Consider the following 19,123-nt stretch of genomic DNA (forward strand, 5'->3'; position numbering starts at 1 on the left):
TTATTGTATTGCAGTTTGTTGAGGGAAGTGTTAGATTAAATACATATGTATATATGCCCTTACATATATGCATATATATTGGCCCTTTTGCATGGGCCAGTCCAGGTGGTAGGTGTATACATAGAGATGTATGTATGCCTCCTTGTCAGCATATATCTCTATGTATATAATATATATGTGTAGGTGGGCTTATTGCTGCCCATTCAGACCCCCTGTTATATATATATATATATATATATATATATTTATTTTTTATTTTTTTGGGGACACACCTTCTCATTCAAAGAGTTTTCTTTATTTTCATTACTATGAAAATTGTACATTCACACTGAAGGCATCAAAACTATGAATTAACACATGTGGAATTATATACATAACAAAAAAGTGTGAAACAACTGAAAATATGTCATATTCTAGGTTCTTCAAAGTAGCCATCTTTTGCTTTGATTACTGCTTTGCACACTCTTGGCATTCTCTTGATGAGCTTGAAGAGGTAGACACCTGAAATGGTTTTCACTTCACAGGTGTGCCCAGTCAGGTTTAATAAGTGGGATTTCTTGCCTTATAAATGGGGTTGGGACCATCAGTTGTGTTGTGGAGAAGTCAGGTGGATACACAGCTGATAGTCCTACTGAATAGACTGTTAGAATTTGTATTATGGCAAGAAAAAAGCAGCTAAGTAAAGAAAAACGAGTGGCCATCATTACTTTAAGAAATGAAGGTCAGTCAGTACGAAAAATTGGGAAAACTTTGAAAGTGTCCCCAAGTGCAGTCACAAAAACCATCAAGCGCTACAAAGAAACTGGCTCACATGCGGACCGCCCCAGGAAAGGAAGACCAAAAGTCACCTCTGCTGCGGAGGGTAAGTTCATCCGAGTCACCAGCCTCAGAAATCGCAGGTTAACAGCAGCTCAGATTAGAGACCAGGTCAATGCCACACAGAGTTCTAGCAGCAGACACATCTCTAGAACAACTGTTAAGAGGAGACTGTGTGAATCAGGCCTTCATGGTAGAATATCTGCTAGGAAACCACTGCTAAGGACAGGCATCAAGCAGAAGAGACTTGTTTGGGCTAAAGAACACAAGGAATGGACATTAGACCAGTGGAAATCTGTGCTTTGGTCTGACGAGTCCAAATTTGAGATCTTTGGTTCCAACCACCGTGTCTTTGTGCGACGCAGAAAAGGTGAACGGATTGACTCTACATGCCTAGTAGTAGTTCCCACCGTGAAGCATGGAGGAGGAGTTGTGATGGTGTGGGGGTGCTTTGCTGGTGACACTGTTGGGGATGTATTCAAAATTGAAGGCATACTGAACTAGCATGGCTACCACAGCATCTTGCAGCGGCATGCTATTCCATCCGGTTTGTGTTTAGTTGGACCATCATTTATTTTTCAACAGGACAATGACTCCAAACACACCTCCAGGCTGTGTAAGGGCTATTTGATCATGAAGGAGAGTGATGGGGTGCTGCGCCAGATGACCTGGCCTCCACAGTCACCGGACCTGAACCCAATCGAGATGGTTTGGGGTGAGCTGGACCGCAGAGTGAAGGCAAAAGGGCCAACAAGTGCTAAGCATCTCTGGGAACTCCTTCAAGACTGTTGGAAGACCATTTCAGGTGACTTCCTCTTGAAGCTCATCAAGAGAATGCCAAGAGTGTGCAAAGCAGTAATCAAAGCAAAAAGGTGGCTACTTTGAAGAACCTAGAATATGACATATTTTCAGTTGTTTCACACTTTTTTGTTATGTATATAATTCCACATGTGTTAATTCATAGCTTTGATACCTTTAGTGTGAATCTACAATTTTCATAGTCATGAAAATAAAGAAAACTTTTTGAATGAGAACTGTATGTTTAAAATAACTAAAAATATAAATTTCAATTAAAAACATGGCTAATGAAATCCCCCCTCTTGAAACAAAAACTGATAATAGTTGAAATTCGATAACACGTGGTCGTCACTGGTGTTGAATTCCTCTGAGGCCTCAACTATTAGGCACTCACCGTACAGAAAAGAGCAAGTAAGTATATGGCTGGAAGTAGATTACACGGTCATTGGATATCAATTTTACAGCAGCAAAACCGCAAACAAATGCTGCACTACCCAAATGCATTATATATAAAGTATATTATTGCCATATAACACCCCTGCTTCAATAAGTTTTTTTTGGGGGGGAAACTGGTATCACACCAGTAGAAATTATTTGTTCCAATGTTGTTTGTCACTATCTGTAGCTAAGATAACGCAGCAAAACCAGAAACAAATGCTGCACTACCCATATGCACTATATAGAAAGTATATTATTGGTATATAACACCCCTGCTTCAATCTGTTTTTTTGGGGGGCAACTGATATATCACAGCAGTAGAAATTATTTGTTCCAATGTCATTTGTCACTGTGTTTAGCTGAGGTAACGCAGCAAAACCAGAAACAAATGCTGCACTACCCAAATGCACTATATAGAAAGTATATAATTGGTATATAACACCCCTGCTTCAATAATTTTTTGGGGGGGCCAAATGGTATATCTCACCAGTAGAAATTATATTTTCCAATAGCGTTTGGCACTCTATTTAGCTGCAGAATCGCAGCAGAACCGCACACAACTGCTGCACAATACAAATGCACTATAATATACTTTCTATGTTAGAAAGTATATTACTTCCCTCAGTAAGTCACACTAATTGATAGCACACCTATACCAGTCCTTAAAAGGACTTTTGTGGCCCTATTAGCTAGCATTTGGTGTCCCTAACAGTTTGCCTCTGCTCCACACAGCAACATCTGTATGTAAAATCGTGGCCAGATCAGGTTTATTTATAAGGTAGGGGGTATTTCCATGTGCTGAAACTTCTCAATTGGCTGTCCTGTACCACCTGATGGATGTGTCATCGGTCAAAGTTATTCACAATGTAAAAGAATATCATGTCGGTGGACATTACCATATGTTCGACAGTTCAGCGAACCGCAAACAAGCAAAGTTTGCCGCCAAACGACCGCCAGGCGTACTGCAGGGCCATCTCTACCTATGAGTGCTAATGTGAATTTGAGCCTTAGGCCTCAATCGTCTGTTTTCGTGAATTTCTTTTCCACATCGTTGGAAATTTAATTAATTTCAGTGATTGTTCAATCTAATGAAACCACCATATATACACGTGAATACTACAAAAATACACAGCCTAGGGAAGCACTTTACCTGTGAGTTTTAAAGTGAATTGAACCTCAGGCTTCAATCGTCCGTTTCCGTGAATTCCTTTTCCACACAGCTGGATAATTACTGCAACAATGCATTGCCTAGGGTAGCAATTTACCTATGAGTGTTAACGTGAATTTGAGTGTCAGGCCTCAATTGTCCATTCCCGTGAATTCCTTTTCCACCCAATTGGAATGTCATTTTATTTTTGAGGATTGTTCAATTTAATGAAACCAGCATATATACATAAATACTACAACAATACACCATCAACAATTTACCTGTGAGTGTAAACTTAAACTTGAGCGTCAGACCTCAATCATCCGTTTCCATTTATTCTTTGTCCACATGGTTGGAATGTACGTTTTTGGGTGATAGCTGCGAGTGTTAACATGAATTTGAGAGTCAGGCCTCAATCGTCTGCAGCCAATAGAAACTCGCAAGCTCTTCGTCTCCACATACACACAGTTTTAAACCAGGTTTCCATAACAACCGAGCCATATTTCTTCACTGCTGTAGGTCAGCTTTAAAGGGGCAGGGTGCTGTGGATGAAACTGTTAAGGGAGCGGAGTGATGTGGAGGTCACAGTTCAGGGGCAGGTAGGGTGGCAATTCAGGCCACCCTCAAAAGACAGATTTTAAAACCCCATCCCCAGTCCCGCTAAGCCACGCCCTGACCCGGTTATGCCACACCCGCTCCGAATACTCAGCCGACAGGAATTGAAAAAATGAAGGTAAAAATAGACTTCTTTCAGCTGCAGGGGTGGGAGGAAGGGTGACTTTCTCCCTGCAGCTCATGCTCAGACAGCACAGTGTCCGTCCAGCCCCTGCGCCAGACAGGAAGTCTGAAAGCCGGACTGTCCGGCCTAAAACCGAACTGTCCAGCCTAAAACCGGACCTCTGGCCACCCTAGGGGCAGGCTGCTGTGGAGGTCACAGTTAAGGAGACATTGAGCTATGGAGGTCAGTGTTAAGGGGCAGATTGCTGTAGAGGCCACTGTTAAGGGGGCGAGGTGTTGTAAAAATCACTGTTAAGGAGACAGGGCACTGTGGAGGTGTAACGCACCAAGTTGATTAGTTAGGATCTCAACTGCAGAGTCAATAGACATCAACTATTTACCACACTGCCTAAGTGCTGGCTGTGTGTTTTGCGGCTGCTCAATTTGAACCCCAGACGGCTCTCTCAGTCTTAGGCGGAGAGTTTGGGGTTACCAAAATCATGTACCGCAATACACATAAACAGATTAATTTATGGGGAGGAAGATCTCCTCTTAGTTGCGAAGGTCAGGAGGTATTTTTATAGCAATTCCTCAGGAATATATATAACTGCAATATCAACTCTCACCACCGGGTGGCAGCAATTCTTTAGATTAGTATGTAACTGCAATACCAACTCTCACCACCATGTGGCAGCAATTCTTCAGATTAGTATGTAACTGCAATATCAACTCTCACCACCGTGTGGCAGCAATTCTTCAGATTAGTATGTAACTGCAATATCAACTCTCACCACCGTGTGGCAGCAATTCTTCAGATTAACTTCCACATAACCAGCGGAGCCTGTTAGCAGGCATGTACTTGCTGTTTAGGAGTCTTCCGAGAGGGAACCAGCAGTGGGGGAGCCGTAGCAGATGGTGGTGAATCCTCCAAGAGGAAGGCAGCCGTGTAGAAGTCCGTAGCAGATGGTGGTGAGTCCTCCTTGAGCTGCAGGGTTCCAGACCCGCATCAACGATTCCGTCCTCTTGTGCAAATGGAGCTGACAGGGTGCGCACTCCATTAGTGGAACACCCTGTACAGCCCCTGACTCCTATTTATTGGCCGGAGCGTGAGTGGGCGGCGCCATTAGACAGCCCAGCGGCAGGTGCGTTCCATCACAGTACCCCCCCCTAAGGGGGCCCCTCCGGGGTACCCCAATAGGGGAGGGTCAGTCGGGGAACCTCCGGTGGAACAACTTTTGGAGCCTGGGAGCATGAACGTCTTGCACATCTTCCCAAGAGTCATCCTGGAAGCCATACCCCTTCCATCTAACGAGGTACTGGATCCTCCCCCGTCTTCTCCTGGAATCGAGGAGCTGTTCGACTTCAAATTCCTCTTCACCTTGGACGTCTATCGGGTGCGAGGGTCGAGGATCCCGTGATGGGAACGGGCTAGGTCTAAACAGCTTCAACAGTGACACATGGAATGTGGGATGTACCTGTAGTCGAGGGGGAAGGGTGAGTCTCACCGTGTTGGGGTTGATAACCCTTTCAATCGGAAAGGGACCCAAGAATTGTTTTCCCAATTTCTTGGAAGGTACCCCCAACCGAAGGTTTCTCGTCGACAGCCATACCAAGTCCCCGACCTGGTAGGAAGGATTTCCTCTTCTGCGGCGGTCGTAGTAGGTCTTTTGTCTTTCCTTTGCCCGTTGGAGGTTGTCTTTCAGCGTCTTGAGGGTAGTTTGCAGAGTAGTTAGATAATCGTCTGTGGCTGGAACATTTGTGGGAAGACTGGTTTGAGGAAGAGACCTGGGGTGGAATCCATAATTAGCAAAAAATGGACTATGTAAAGTGGAGGAATTCGTGGAATTGTTATAGGCGAATTCGGCGAGGGGAAGTAGGCCTTCCCAGTCATCTTGGAGAAATGAGCAGTGACATCTGAGGAACTGTTCCAGGCACTGATTCACCCTTTCTGTCTGCCCGTTAGTTTGGGGGTGATAGGCGCTAGATATCCTGTGGTCGATTTGGAGTCTGGAACAGAGCGCTCTCCAGAATTCGGATATAAATTGCGAACCCCTGTCTGATATGACCTGGCAAGGAACTCCATGTAACCTTATGATATTGGACAGGAAGGCCTCGGCTGTTTCCCTGGAGGAGGGTAACTTTTTGAGGGCCACGAAGTGTGCCATCTTAGTCAGCATATCTACTACCACCATGATGGTGTTGTTTCCTCTGGAAAGGGGGAGTTCTATGATGAAGTCCATCGAAACCCATTCCCAGGGTCTGTTGGCGATGGGAAGATTCATTAGTAGACCATATGGTCGATTCCTGTCACTTTTGCATGAGGCACAGGTCTCGCAGGTGGAAACGTATACCTCAATCTCTTTGGACATTTTTGGCCACCAGAAGTTCCTCCGTATCAAGTTTATGGTTTTGGCTATGCCAGGGTGCCCCGCGAGGGGTGAGTCATGGCAGAGTTTGATCACCTGGGTGGTGAGGGAGGGTGGTATGTACAGTTGGTTATCCTTGTAGAGGAAACCTTGTTGGTTCTGTAGAAGACCTGGGGGTGTGTTGGCATGGTCCATATTCAAAGCATCCTTAAGCTGGGTTTCCAACCCGACAGTGGCGAGGACGAGTTTCTTTGGTGGTATGATCCATGTGGGGCCGTGTCCGCGGCGCAAAATTCAGCTAGGAGTGATAGGGCATCGGCCTGAGCCTGGTCGGTATGTAATTTGAAAATTGAATCTGTCAAAAAAGAAACTCCACCGTACTTGATGGCCTGACAGTGTTTTACTGGTTTTCAGATACTGTAAGTTACGGTGATCCGTGTATATTGTCATGGGGTGTGTTGAACCTTCAAGTAAATGCCTCCAGTTTTCCAGAGAACATTTTATGGCGAGGAGTTCCTTTTCCCCTATGGGGTAGTTAAGTTCGGTGTTATTTAGCGTCCGGGAGTAGAACCCGATAGGATGTAACTGGGATGAGAAGGAGCTTCGCTGGGACAGGACCGCTCCTATGGCTGCCTGGGAAGCGTCTACTTCCAGCACGTAATGATGGTTCAGATTCGGAAGGGTCAGTATCGGTGCCGTAGTAAATCTGTTCTTTAGTAAATCAAACGCTGATTGTGCCTCGATGGACCAAACAAATTTTGTGTTGACACTAGTTAACCGGGTTAGCGGTTTAGTGGTAGCGGAGAAATCCTTGATAAATTTCCTATAGAAGTTTTAGAACCCCAGGAATCGCTGAAGGGCTTTCCTGGAGGTCGGGATCGGCCAGTTTTGAATGCAAGTGATCTTTGAGTGATCCATCTGGATACCCTGAGGAGAGATTATGTATCCGAGGAACGGAAGGGAAGTAGTCTCAAATATGCATTTTTCCGGTTTGACGTATAAGCGATGATCGCTTAATAGTGCAAGTACCCAACGGACATGTCTCCGGTGGTCGTATAAGGTGTCGGAATACACTAGTATATCATCTAGATAGATGATTACGCATACGTCCAGTAGGTCCCTAAAGATGTCATTTATAAAGTTTTGGAATGTGGCAGGAGCGTTGCACAATCCGAAGGGCATCACAGTATACTTGAAGAGTCCGTACCGGGTGCGGAAAGCTGTCTTCCATTCGTCGCCCTTCCTGATCCTAATCAAGTTGTATGCACCTCTTAGGTCCAACTTGGTGTAGATTGTGGATGTTTGAAGTCTTTCTATGAGTTCGGATATTAGCGGCAGGGGATACCGATTTTTGATTGTTACTTTGTTCAACGCTCTGTAATCGATGATGGGCCTTAGGCTTGAATCTTTGTTTCTTACGAAGAACATCCCTGCGGCTGCCGGGGAGGTTAAAGGCCAAATGAAACCCTTCTGTAAGTTTTCTTCCAGGTACTGTTTGAGGTGAACAAGTTCTGGTTGTGCCAAGGGGTAGATTCTTCCTGTGGGTATCTCACTGCCCGGCAACAAGTCAATGGGGCAATCGTAAGATCTATGGGGCGGAAGGGATTCCGCCTTCTTTGCACAAAATACCTCCGCAAACTCTGCGTATTGGGTGGGGACCTGATTCACTCCCACATGCATGAGGGTCTTGAGAGGGAAGCGGTCTCCACGCAATAGGGTGAGGTAAACCCAACTCTCCCCTGTTCCCACAGGATGGCCGGCTGATGTAACCGCAGCCATGGCAACCCTAAAATCACGGGGAACAAAGGAGAGTGTATGATATCAAAGGATAAGAATTCTGTGTGGTTATTTTCGCATGTCACCAGGAGGGGTTCAGTCTGACTGTGGACAGGTCTAGAAGTGGTACCGTCAATTAAACTCACGGATATCGGAACGTTTTTTCTCGTGTGGGGAATTTTATTTCGCTCTATCAGATGCATATCGATAAAATTCCCACAAGCTCCCGTGTCCACCATGGCTTCAACGATAATTCGGTTTTGGTCCCACTGTAAGGTGAGAGACTTGTAGATGTAACCACCTGTGCTATTAATCCTATTGCCTAAGGTACAAGACGTCATCCTCTTACCTTCGTGTTTCTTTCGTATGAGGGGACATCCATCAACTGTATGGTCGGCAGACGCACAGTATAAACAGAGGTTGAGGTTACGTCTCCTGGCTTTCTCCCTCTCAGTCAGAGGACCCCGAATCGCCCCGATCTCCATCATCTCTGCTGCAGGACCCGGACTGGACTGTCTCGGGGTGAGTATGAACCCTGAGAGTCTCTCGGCCCTGCGTTCCCTCAAACGTCTGTCAATGGTGGTGGCCTTACGCATCAAGGCGTCAAGAGTATGTGGTAACTCTCCTCGGGCTAATTTGTCCTTGAGGGCCTCAGAGAGACCGAGACGAAACTGATTCCTAAGAGTGAGATCATTCCATTCAGTCTCTCAGGCCCAACGAGTGTATTCCGCAATGAAGTCTTCTACGGGTCGTCTTCCTTGCTTTAGACTGCGGATGGCGGTCTCTGCGGTCAGCTGTTTGCTATGGTCCTCGTAGAGGAGGGCCATTGTTTCAAGGAACAGGGGAAAGGAATCCAGGACCGGGTCTTCTTTTTCTAAATATGTATTGGCCCATGCTCTGGGCTCCCCCCTGAGGTACGAGATCATTGTAAGTACTTTTGTTCTGTCTGTTGGATAGGTCCGGGGCCGTAATTCAAACATTAGTTTGCACGCATTTAGGAAATCACGGAACTGCTTCCGGTCTCCCGAGAATATTTCAGGTGGGCTGACCTTGGGTTCTGGTCCATCTCGGGGGTGACCCGTGCCGTGAGTGACGAGTTCCCGTAGGGTCTGATTTTCCAACTGGAGGGTTTGTACGGTCTCATTGAGGGTCCCCACTCTCTCTGTGAGGGCGACCAGGTGTCCAGCGAGCTCTGCTGGATCTATTAGGGTTCCACTAATATGTAACGCACCAAGTTGATTAGTTAGGATCTCAACTGCAGAGTCAATGGACATCAACTATTTACCACACTGCCTAAGTGCTGGCTGTGTGTTTTGCGGCTGCTCAATTTGAACCCTAGGCGGCTCTCTCAGTCTTAGGCGGAGAGTTTGGGGTTACCAAAATCATGTACCGCAATACACATAAACAGATTAATTAATGGGGAGGAAGATCTCCTCTTAGTTGCGAAGGTCAGGAGGTATTTTTATAGCAATTCCTCAGGAATATATATAACTGCAATATCAACTCTCACCACCGGGTGGCAGCAATTCTACAGGTTAGTATGTAACTGCAATATCAACTCTCACCACCGGGTGGCAGCAATTCTTCAGATTAGTATGTAACTGCAATATAAACTCTCACCACCGGGTGGCAGCAATTCTGCAGGTTAGTATGTAACTGCAATATCAACTCTCACCACCGTGTGGCAGCAATTCTTCAGATTAACTTCCACATAACCAGCGGAGCCTGTTAGCAGGCATGTACTTGCTGTTTAGGAGTCCTCCGAGAGGGAACCAGCAGTGGGGGAGCCGTAGCAGATGGTGGTGAATCCTCCAAGAGGAAGGCAGCCATGTAGAAGTCCGTAGCAGATGGTGGTGAGTCCTCCCTGAGCTGCAGGGTTCCAGACCCGCATCAACGATTCCGTCCTCTTGTGCAAATGGAGCTGACAGGGTGCGCACTCCATTAGTGGAACACCCTGTACAGCCCCTGACTCCTATTTATTGGCCGAAGCGTGAGTGGGCGGCGCCATTAGACAGCCCTGCGGCAGGTGCGTTCCATCACAGGAGGTCACTAATAAAGAGGCAGCTGCTGTGAATATTACTGTTAAAGGTGTGGGCCGCTGTGGAGGTCACCGTTAAGGGGGGCAGAATGCTGTAGAGGTTACTGTTAAATCGAATCACAAGCCATGTAACACATTATCTTTATAAATGTAATGTGTTAAATGGCTTCTGTGCTCTCTGCTGGTTCATTTTCATCGGTTGGTCCCAGCAGAGAGCACAGATCACTGTAAGTACACCAAACACAACACATTTAGCCCCAGATCACCCCCCATCACCCCAATTAACCCCTTGATCACCCCTGTCAATCACTAGTGAAAGGGAAAAAAGTGATCAGTGTAAACTGCGATCGTTTAGCGCCCAGCCCACCGCAGTTTCGCTGATTAGTGTATCGCTAATCAGCATTGGTACTTTTATAGTATCTGTAAGTGATCAGAACTGATCACAGTCAGAGCTATAAAAGTATTAGTGTCACCTTAGCTCGCCCTCCACCCAAAACGCTGTGTTTGTGCGATCAGGCCTGATCGGTCGCCCACACGTGCGTTCACCCATGCCCGCTCAACCGCAGTGACAAAAAATTGTATTTCTTTTTTTATCACTGCACAATCACTACACAAGCTCTGCGGCGATAAAAAAAAAAACAATTTTAATATTTTTTAGCAATCGCAGCAGCTTCCTGTACTTAGCTAGCCTCCCATTTGTAAGACAGGCTTGCTTTTTTTCTTGGGTAGTCTCAGGGAATACCCCCTAAATTTAGTTGACCAGTTGACCAAATTGCAAGTAAGGGGTATTCTTCTGAAGAGGCCTACAGGCTTCTGACCCAGTCGGATGAGGAACCTGTAGGAACCCTCATCTGACGAATCCAGCGGGTCAGAATACGAACCTGTAGAAAGCAGTGGAAGTCTGACCTAAAGTTCGGACGATGAGGTTGAGGTCCATGATACCACCAGGCGTACCCGGCCCCGTGTTGCTAGACCACAGGTTGCACAGGATCCGCTTCAAGGGCAGCAGAGTGGGGCTGGCGCTGTCGGATTACGTGGTGAGGCATACGCCAGCAGCGCAGCCCATCCTGGACCTAGTACCAGCACTGCCCTAGAACATGGTGAAGTGGCGAGCACCAGAAGGGCAGTTGAAGCTGGTACGGTGGCGCGTGCAGTAGTTCCCCCATCGCAGCCACCGCACAGACAGGCCCGTAGAGCCCCTAGAGTCCCTGAGGTGCTGACAAACCCTAATTGGCAGCACCCATCTTCAGCCGCACCAGTAGTTCCCCTTTCACCGCCCAGTCTGGAGTTCGGGTAGAGACAGCTTAGATCGGATCGGCACTGGGGTTTTTGAGCTGTTCTTTACTGCGGAGCTCTTTGACTTAGTCATGGCAGAAACAAAACGGTATGCCACTCAATTTATAGCCGCCAACCCGGGAAGCTTTTATGCCCAGTTTTTCCAGTGGAAACCCATCCAAGTTTCCGAATTTAAAACTTTTCTGGGCCTTCTTCTCAACATGGGCCTGACAAAAAAGCATGAATTGGGGTCATATTGATCCACAAACCCAATTCATCACATGCCCATGTTCTCTGCTGCCATGTCCAGGACACGATTTGAGACCATCCTGCGTTTCCTGCACTTTAGTGACAACAGCACCTCTCGTCCCAGAGGCCACCCAGCTTTTGACCGGCTCCACAAAATTCAGCCCCTCATAGACCACTTTAACACCAAATTTGCTGATTTGTATACCCCTGAGCAAAACATCTGCATAGACGAGTCCCTGATACATTTTACCGGGCGCCTTGGCTTCAAACAATACATCCCAAGCAAGCGTGCCCGGTATGGGGTCAAATTGTATAAGCTCTGTGAAAGGGCCACAGGCTATACGCACAAATTTCGTGTCTATGAGGGTAAAGATTAGTGTTGAGCGGCATGTCCCATATTCGAATTCGCGAAATTTCGCGAATATTCGAAAGAATATTCGTAAAATATTCGCGAATATTCGAATTCGTTATTATTTCGCATATGCGATAATTCGAATTTTCGCATCGCATAATACATATTATGAGATGCAAAATTCGCATGTGCGCTAATGAAATCGCCTTACGAAGATTCGCAACTCAATTCAATCACTAATGTAAGAATGCAAAGCCCTTTGCCTCTGTTCTGGGACAAGTGCCGATATTCGCCTGTGCGCTAATAAAATCGCCTTACAAAGATTCGCGCCTCAATCACTTTCTAGGCAATGTGAGTAAGATCTGAGCTTTTGGACTTTTGGGAATCAATCGAGATACAGTGGGGGGTGATGACAGTAGTTGACAGAGAACAGATCAATGTAATCTGTAAGGTGGAAACTAAAATAAAAAATACGAATATTCGTAAATCGAATTTTACGAAGTTCGAAGTATTCGCGAATATGGTGCTATACTATATGAATGCACAGGCCTTTGCCTCTCTGTTCTGGGGACAAGTGTAGATATTCGCATGTGCGTTAATAAAATCGCCTCACAAAGATTCGCAACTCAATTCAATCACTAATGTATGAATGCAAAGCCCTTTGCCTCTGTTCTGGGACAAGTGTAGATATTCGCATGTGCGCTAATAAAATCGCCTTACGAAGATTCGCAACTCAATCACTAATGTATGAATGCAAAGCCCTTTGCCTCTGTTCTGGGACGTGCCGATATTCGCATGTGCGCTAATAAAATCGCCTTACGAAGATTCGCGCCTCAATCACTTTCTAGGCAATGTGAGTAAGATCTGAGCTGTTGGACCTTTGGGAAACAATCAATTATATGTGTACTGTAATTTTGTGAAAAAAAAACAAAAAACAAAAAAACGAATATTCGTTTTTACGAATATATAGCACTATATTCGAAATATTCGTGAAATCGCAAAAGTTGCGATATTCGCGAAAAAAATTCGCTTTTCGAATATTCGCGCTCAACACTAGTAAAGATCAGACCCTGGAGCCGGTCAGTTGCCCTGACTACCTGGGGAGCAGTGGGAAGACAGTCTGGGACTTGGTGTCGCCCTTATTTAGCAAGGGGTACCATCTTTATGTGGACAATTTCTACACAAGTGTGCCCCTCTTCAGGCTTTTGTTTTTAGAACAGATTGGCTGCTGTGGCACCGCGTGAACTAGTCGCTAGGGCTTCCCCCAACGGCTCGTTACCACCCGACTTGCAAGGGGGGAGAGGGCTGCCTTGTGTACCGAAGAACTGCTCGCGGTGAAATGGAGAGACAAGCGTGACGTTTACATGCTCTCCTCCATTCACGCAGACACGGCAATACAAATAGAACGAGCAACCAGTGTCATTGAAAAGCCCCTATGTGTCCACGACTATTATTCGCTCATGGGAGGGGTGGACTTCAATGACCAGATGTTGGCTCCTTATTTAGTTTCCCGACGCACCAGACGCTGGTATAAGAAGGTGTCTGTATATTTGATTCAATTGGCTGTATATAATAGTTTTGTTCTCTACAGTAAGGCTGGGAGAACAGGATCCTTCCTCAAATTTCAGGAAGAGATCATCGAGAACCTCCTGGATACAGGAGGTTCCGTGGCCCCAACCACCAGTGTAGTGAGCCGTCTACACGAGTGACATTTCCCCAATGTCGTTGCTGGTACTTCACCCCGAAAAAGATGTTGTGTCTGTAGCAGGAGTGGAATAAGGCGTGACACCTGCTATTTCTGTCCTGACTGCCCTGACCACCCTGCCCTATGCTTAGGGGAGTGTTTCCCAAAGTACCACACACAGGTACACTTAGTATAGGGATTGCGTGACACAGGACAGGCACACAGGGCTATTAGGGCCCTTTCACACAGAGCTGCTGCAAACCTCTCCTTTCACCTGGGACAAAGTCCATAATGTACTTCACCACATCTCTGGGCTATTTGCGATTTGCACATTGTCCCATGGGGAAGGAGAGGTTTGTCCTATAAAGGTAAAAAAAAAAATCACAGGTAAGCAAAAAATGTTCCAAAATTCAATAAAGTTTATAAAAGTTAATGTTCTGTTCAAATGTTATATAAAGTTAATGTTAATAAATTTATTGCGTTGTGGCCTGTTTTTTTTTGTTTTTTTACTTTCTAGGTGGACCAACCGACCGACCAGCTGCAACACTAATGTGCATTCTGACAGAAGCATTGCGCTGCTGTCAGATTACACAAAAGTCGGTGTAATTCTGGCAATCATCTGTCTCCGTGAATTCCTTTTCCACATGGTGAAAATTTAATATTTTTGGAGGATTGTTCAATTCAATCAAACCAGCTAGTGCTGAGTGAAGTATTGGAAAATTCCATTATGCAGTTTTCCCGAATTTTAACAAAAAATTTGCTTCGGAAATTACTTTGTCGCGAAGCACATTTCTTTGTTAGTAGTGGGTGCAATGACAGGGAGCGGCGATTGTGCTTCTCCCCGTCATTGTATCCCTCAGATTCCGTGTTCATAGCTGATATCTGACATCAATATAACAGTGTAAAATAAAAAAAGTAATAATAAAAATCATACTTACCCTGATCCATTTGATCGCAAAGAGTCTGCTGCCGTCATCTTGATTGGAGATCGAGTGCAAAATCTCGTGCAGCCCCTGATGAAGTCATCGCATTGGCCAGTTTGTTGACGTCATGTCACCACTAGAGTTGAGCGAACACCTGGATGTTCGGGTTCGAGAAGTTGGGCCGAACTTCCCGGAAATGTTCGGGTTCGGGACGAAGTTCGGATCGGGTTAGAAGTCAATGGGGACCCGAACTTTTCGGCACTAAAAAGGCTATAAAAAAGCCCAGGAAAGAGCTAGAGGGCTGCAAAAGGCAGCAACATGTAGGTAAATCCCCTGCAAACAAATGTGGATAGGGAAATGAATAAAAATAAAAATAAAAAATAAAAATTAACCAATATCAATTGGAGAGAGGTCCCATAGCAGAGAATCTGGCTTCACGTCACCCACCACTGTAACAGTCCATTGTCAGATATTTAGTCCCAGGCACCCAAGCAGAGGAGAGAGGTCCCTTAACAGAGAATCCGGCTTCATGTCAGCAGAGAATCAGTCTTCATGTCATAGCAGAGAATCATGCTTCATGTCACCCAACACTGGAACAGTCCATTGTCAGATATTTAGGCCCCGGCACCCAGGCAGAGGAGAGAGGTCCCGTAACAGAGATTCTGGCTTCATGTCAGCAGAGAATCAGTCTGCATGTCATAGCAGAGAATCAGGCTTCACGTCAGCCACCACTGCAACAGTCCATTGTCATATATTTAGGCCCAGCACCCAGGCAGAGGAGAGAGGTCCCGTAACAGAGAATCTGTCTTCATGTCAGCAGAGAATTAGTCTGCATGTCATAGCAGAGAATCAGGCTTCACGTCAGCCACCAGTGCAACAGTCCATTGGCATATATTTAGGCCCAGCACACAGGCAGAGGAGAGAGGTCCCGTAACAGAGAATCTGTCTTCATGTCAGCAGAGAATTAGTCTTCATGTCATAGCAGAGAATCATGCTTCATGTCACCCAACACTGGAACAGTCCATTGTCAGATATTTAGGCCCCGGCACCCAGGCAGAGGAGAGAGGTCCCGTAACAGAGATTCTGGCTTCATGTCGGCAGAGAATCAGTCTGCATGTCATAACAGAGAATCAGGCTTCACGTCAGCCACCACTGCAACAGTCCATTGTCATATATTTAGGCCCAGCACCCAGGCAGAGGAGAGAGGTCCCGTAACAGAGAATCTGTCTTCATGTCAGCAGAGAATTAGTCTGCATGTCATAGCAGAGAATCAGGCTTCACGTCAGCCACCAGTGCAACAGTCCATTGGCATATATTTAGGCCCAGCACACAGGCAGAGGAGAGAGGTCCCGTAACAGATAATCTGGCTTCATGTCAGCAGAGAATCAGTCTGCATGTCATAGCAGAGAATCAGGCTTCACGTCAGCCACCACTGCAACAGTCCATTGTCATATATTTAGGCCCAGCACACAAGCAGAGGAGAGAGGTCCCGTAACAGAGAATCTGTCTTCATGTCAGCAGAGAATTAGTCTGCATGTCATAGCAGAGAATCAGGCTTCACGTCAGCCACCAGTGCAACAGTCCATTGGCATATATTTAGGCCCAGCACCCAGGCAGAGGAGAGAGGTCCCGTAACAGAGGATCTAGCTTCATGTCAGCAGAGAATCAGTCTGCATGTCATAGCAGAGAATGAGGCTTCACGTCAGCCACCACTGCAACAGTCCATTGGCATATATTTAGGCCCAGCACACAGGCAGAGGAGAGAGGTCCCGTAACAGAGAATCTGTCTTCATGTCAGCAGAGAATTAGTCTGCATGTCATAGCAGAAAATCAGGCTTCACGTCAGCCACCACTGCAACAGTCCATTGTCAGATATTTAGGCCCAGCACCCAGGCAGAGGAGAGAGGTCCCGTAACAGAGGATCTGGCTTCATGTCAGCAGAGAATTAGTCTGCATGTCATAGCAGAGATTCAGGCTTCACGTCACCCAACATTGGAACAGTCCATTGGCATATATTTAGGCCCAGCACACAGGCAGAGGAGAGAGGTCCCGTAACAGAGAATCTGTCTTCATGTCACCAGAGAATTAGTCTGCATGTAATAGCAGAGAATCAGGCTTCACGTCAGCCACCACTGCAACAGTCCATTGGCATATATTTAGGCCCAGCACACAGGCAGAGGAGAGAGGTCCCGTAACAGAGAATCTGGCTTCATGTCAGCAGAGAATCAGTCTGCATGTCATAGCAGAGAATCAGGCTTCACGTCAGCCACCACTGCAACAGTCCATTGGCATATATTTAGGCACAGCACACAGGCAGAGGAGAGAGGTCCCGTAACAGAGAATCTGTCTTCATGTCAGCAGAGAATCAGTCTGCATGTCATAGCAGAGAATCAGGCTTCATGTCAGCCACTACTGCAACAGTCCATTGTCAGATATTTAGGCCCAGCACCCAGGCAGAGGAGAGAGGTCCCGTAACAGAGAATCTGGCTTCATGTCAGCAGAGAATTAGTCTGCATGTCATAGCAGAGAATCAGGCTTCATGTCAGCCACCACTGCAACAGTCCATTGTCAGATATTTAGGCCCAGCACCCAGGCAGAGGAGAGAGGTCCCGTAACAGAGAATCTGGCTTCATGTCAGCAGAGAATCAGTCTGCATGTCATAGCAGAGAATCAGGCTTCACGTCACCCAACATTGGAACAGTCCATTGGCATATATTTAGGCCCCGGCACCCAGGCAGAGGAGAGGTTCATTCAACTTTGGGTAGCCTCGCAATATAATGGTAAAATGAAAATAAAAATAGGATTGAATGAGGAAGTGCCCTGGAGTACAATAATATATAGTTAAGGGGAGGTAGTTAATGTGTAATCTGGACAAGGGACGGACAGGGCCTGTGGGATCCATGCCTGGTTCATTTTTATGAACGTCAGCTTGTCCACATTGGCTGTAGACAGGCGGTTGCGTTTGTCTGTAATGACGCCCCCTGCCGTGCTGAATATACGTTCAGACAAAACGCTGGCCGCCGGGCAGGCCAGCACCTCCAAGGCATAAAAGGCTAGCTCTGGCCACGTGGACAATTTAGAGACCCAGAAGTTGAATGGGGCCGAACCATCAGTCAGTACGTGGAGGGGTGTGCACACGTACTGTTCCACCATGTTAGTGAAATGTTGCCTCCTGCTAACACGTTGCATATCAGGTGGTGGTGCAGTTAGCTGTGGCGTGTTGACAAAACTTTTCCACATCTCTGCCATGCTAACCCTGCGCTCAGAGGAGCTGGCCGTGACACAGCTGCCTTGGCGACCTCTTGCTCCTCCTCTGCCTTGGCCTTGGGCTTCCACTTGTTTCCCTGTGACATTTGGGAATGCTCTCAGTAGCGCGTCTACCAACGTGCGCTTGTACTCGCGCATCTTCCTATCACCCTCCAGTGCAGGAAGTAAGGTGGGCACATTGTCTTTGTAGCGTGGATCCAGCAGGGTGGCAACCCAGTAGTCCGCACACGTTAAAATATGGGCAACTCTGCTGTCGTTGCGCAGGCACTGCAGCATGTAGTCGCTCATGTGTGCCAGGCTGCCCAGGGGTAAGGACAAGCTGTCCTCTGTGGGAGGCGTATCGTCATCGTCCTGCCTTTCCCCCCAGCCACGCACCAGTGATGGGCCCGAGCTGCGTTGGGTGCCACCCCGCTGTGAACATGCTTCATCCTCATCCTCCTCCACCTCCTCCTCATCCTCGTCCTCCAGTAGTGGGCCCTGGCTGGCCACATTTGTACCTGGCCTCTGCTGTTGCAAAAAACCTCCCTCTGAGTCACTTCGAAGAGACTGGCCTGAAAGTGCTAAAAATGACCCCTCTTCCTCCTCCTCCTCCTCCTGGGCCACCTCCTCTTCCATCATCACCCTAAGTGTTTTCTCAAGGAGACATAGAAGTGGTATTGTAACGCTGATAACGGCGTCATCGCCACTGGCCATGTTGGTGGAGTACTCTAAACAGCGCAACAGGGCACACAGGTCTTGCATGGAGGCCCAGTCATTGGTGGTGAAGTGGTGCTGTTCCGCAGTGCGACTGACCCGTGCGTGCTGCAGCTGAAACTCCACTATGGCCTGCTGCTGCTCGCACAGTCTGTCCAGCATGTGCAAGGTGGAGTTCCACCTGGTGGGCACGTCGCATATGAGGCGGTGAGCGGGAAGGCCGAAGTTACGCTGTAGCGCAGACAGGCGAGCAGCGGGAGGATGTGAACGCTGGAAGCGCGAACAGACGGCCCGCACTTTATGCAGCAGCTCTGACATGTCTGGGTAGTTGTGAATGAACTTCTGCACCACCAAATTCAGCACATGCGCCAGGCAAGGGATGTGCGTCAAACCGGCTGTTCCTAGAGATATCGCCCATTATTGCACACCACCAGGCCGGGCTTGAGGCTCACCGGCAGCAACCACTCGTCGGTCTGTTGTTCTATACCACGCCACAACTCCTGTGCGGTGTGGGGCCTGTCCCCCAAACATATGAGTTTCAGAATGGCCTGCTGACGTTTACCCCGGGCTGTGCTGAAGTTGGT

Source organism: Bufo gargarizans, chromosome 3 (assembly GCF_014858855.1).
Source record: "Bufo gargarizans isolate SCDJY-AF-19 chromosome 3, ASM1485885v1, whole genome shotgun sequence".
Taxonomy (NCBI): domain Eukaryota; kingdom Metazoa; phylum Chordata; class Amphibia; order Anura; family Bufonidae; genus Bufo; species Bufo gargarizans.